This window comes from Bison bison, unplaced genomic scaffold (genome assembly GCF_000754665.1).
Source record: "Bison bison bison isolate TAMUID 2011002044 unplaced genomic scaffold, Bison_UMD1.0 scf7180017862134, whole genome shotgun sequence".
Classification (NCBI taxonomy): Eukaryota; Metazoa; Chordata; class Mammalia; order Artiodactyla; family Bovidae; genus Bison; species Bison bison.
The window spans coordinates 165304-168929 of NW_011492706.1; the positions used below are offsets into that span (position 1 = coordinate 165304).

At 36.2% G+C, this 3626-nt stretch overlaps 1 pseudogene; it reads left to right on the plus strand.

The window, feature by feature from the left end:
- The first annotated feature begins 255 nt into the window (after window positions 1-255).
- On the plus strand, window positions 256-1260 carry LOC104983260 (annotated as a pseudogene).
- Window positions 1261-3626: the final 2366 nt, after the last annotated feature.

Sequence of the window (3626 nt, forward strand, 5' to 3'; positions counted from 1 at the left end):
AAATACATTTATTTATTTTAATTGGAGGTAAATTACTTTACAATATTGTATTGGGATGGTTGTACCCCCAGAGGGATGGTACGGGGAGGGAGGTGGGGGGGTTCAGGAATGGGAACACGTGTATACCCGTTGCAAATTCATGTTGATGTAAGAAATTCTTTTGAAAAGAGTTATCTATTTTATTGTTGTTTCAAAGATCTCCCAAGTTAGATCAGAATGGCATAACACTCTCAGAAATAAATTCCAGTGTAGTCCATGAATAATTCTCTTTTCTTTCAGCTCTTTTGTTTCTGTTTTCTCCAGAAAGTTACTCAGAAGAAGAAAAAAGTGAGTAACTACATGGAAATAAGAGAGTTTATCCTCCTGGGACTGTCCGATGACCCACAAGTTCACGTTGTGATCATTGTCTTTCTGCTCATCACCTACATGCTCAGCATCACTGGGAACCTGACCTAAATTATCATCCTGACCCTGCTGGATGCCCACCTCTAAACCCCCATGTGTTTCTTCCTCAGAATTTCTCCATATTAGAAGTGTCATTCACAACTGTCACTATATCCACCATTATTATAGGGGATAAAACCATTTCTCTTAATGACTGTATGGCTCAGTTATTTTTCTTTTTTCATTCTCTTGGGAGTCACTGAGTTTTATCTTCTGACTACCATGTCCTATTACCATTACATTGCCATCTGAAAACTGCTGCATTACATGACCATCATGAATCATAGAGTCTGCACACTGCTTGTCTTGACTTCTTGGCTGGCTTCATTCTTTATCACATTTCCATTACTCATGTTCTCCCTACAGCTTGATTATTGCAAGTCCAATGCTATTGAACATTATGCATGTAATTTTCCCCCCCTTTTAAACTTTCTTGTCCAGACATCAAATTCCTATAGATAATGGTGTTTTCTTATGTTGTGTTTACTCTGATATTCACTTTGGCATTATAATTCTGTCCTACACATATATCATCAGAACAATTTTGAGGATCCCGTCTACCACTCAGAGGACAAAGGCCTTTTCAACGTGTTCGTCCCACATGATCGCCGTCTCCATCTCTTTTGGCAGCTGCATTTTCATGTACATGAATCCATCAGCAAAGGACAGGGTCTCTTCGAGCAAGGGATAGCTGTGCTAAATACCTCTGTAGCCCCCATGCTAAATCCATTTATCTATACTTTAAGGAATTAGCAAGTTAAGCAAGCCTTCATGGATATGGCAAGGAAGAATGTACTTTTCTCAAGGAAAAAGTAAAAGTCTTATTTATTAGAAGCATAAATTAGAGGCGTAATGAAATGCAATTAAATAAAACTCAGAGCTTTTCAAATCTATTAATATTCATATTGTCTCCATGGAGTTATTTTTCATTACTCATACTCTCATTGACAGCAGCTTTGCAAGCATACTGTATACATTTTTTTGTTTCTATTCATATTCCCATCCTTCTCTCATGCACTTCCCTACTTTTGGGCTCAGCTTTTCATTCTGTGCTTCCCAGTTGTCACCAGGGGTAAAGAATCCACCTTCAATGCAGAAGACACAAGAGACACATGTTCGATCCTCGGGTGGGAAGGATCCTATGGAGTAAGAAATGGCAGAAGACTCCAGTATTCTTGCCTGGAAAATTCTGTGAACAGGGGATCCTGATGGGCTATGTTCCATGATGTCACAAAGATCTGGCATGATTGTGCAACTGCATGCATGTGTTATACCCTGTAACTATGAAACTGCCATTCCCTTCTTTGAAACTTTTAAAATTCCATTTCTTCCACAATATTTTCTGGGAAATTAAATTCAGACAGAAAGAGGCAGAGCAAGAATGCACAAGAGAGATTTCTTTCTAGAAATTCAGGAAACAGTAAATCATGCTAAACACTATTTTTAGTTTACTATACAAGACCATGAGCATAATCTGACCATCTTATTAGAGTATTACATATATTATTCTCTCCATACTATGGTCTACTTAGTAATTGCATAAAAAACAGCACAACTAAAAAATTAATGGAATTATAGTTTCTTAAGAAATCAAAAAACTTTTCTCATAATCCATCTTAAAATCTTCTCTGCCATATAATTTATCAATTTGAGAACAATTATGAGTATATACTTTCAAGAAAACTGTGAAGTTATCCCTCTTTTGGGGAACTCTTTAACACATATGACATAACAATTTCTAATAAAACTCTGAAGAATTAGATACTATTGGAAACTATATATGACTAGATTTGTTATAGTCAGTTGTATATTTAAATTAATGCCTGATGTCAAGCTGTTTTTTTTAATAATCAATAGCTGACACTTTTTACACCTTTCTCATATTAATGGTTATTTTGAGTTAATACTGTACACATATAATTCATTCAATTACCTAATTAAATGACAATTAATAGGGATAAAGATGCTAACATAGGCAAAATTTTACTGTATATAAATTTTAGCCCTTATTTTGTTAAAAATTTGTATATTTACTCTGTTTTAAGCATTATAATGCAGCATTGCATTTGAAAATGTATTGATTAGAATTTAGAAGATGATTATAGAAGATCTTGGTCTCTGGTACTAAAGAAATGTTTTTTTGTTGTTTTTTTTTTTTTTGCTTTTCCATGAAGCCAAAATTTCAAACAATATGAATATTACACAAACTCATCTTATATTTTCTAATGATTTTTCTAGAAAGACTGTAATTGTAATTCATTGAGCCAAATTCTTCCTGATATGCAGATACTGTACTCAGTTAAGAGATTCAGAGCCATACTTTGCTGAAAAAGAAAACAACTTTTTTTTTTAAATTTTATTTTATTTGTAAACTTTACATAATTGTATTAGTTTTGCCAAATATCAAAATGAATCTGCCACAGGCATACATGTGTTCCCCATCCTGAACCCTCCTCCCTCCTCCCTCCCCACACCATCCCTCTGGGTCGTCCCAGTGCACCAGCCCCAAGCATCCAGTATCGCGCATCAAACCTGGACTGGCAACTCGTTTCTTACATGATATTCTACATGTTTCAATGTCACTCTCCCAAATCTTCCCACCCTCTCCCTCTCCCACAGAGTCCATAAGACTGTTCTATACATCAGTGTCTCTTTTGCTGTCTCGTACACCAGGTTATTGTTACCATCTTTCTAAATTCCATATATATGCGTTAGTATACTGTATTTATGTTTTTCCTTCTGGCTTACTTCACTCTGTATAATAGGCTCCAGTTTCATCCACCTCATTAGAACTGATTCAAATGTATTCTTTTTAATGGCTGAATAATACTCCATTGTGTATATGTACCATAGCTTTCTTATCCATTCATCTGCTGATGGGCATCTAGGTTGCTTCCATGTCCTGGCTATTATAAACAGTGCTGTGACGAATATTGGGGTACACGTGTCTCTTTCCCTTCTGGTTTCCTCAGTGTGTATGTCCAGCAGTGGGATTGCTGGATCATAAGGCAGTTCTATTTCCAGTTTTTTAAGGAATCTCCACACTGTTCTCCATAGTGGCTGTACTAGTTTGCATTCCCACCAACAGTGTAAGAGGGTTCCCTTTTCTCCACACCCTCTCCAGCATTTATTGCTTGTAGACTTATGGATCGCAGCCATTCTGACTGGCATGAAATGGTACC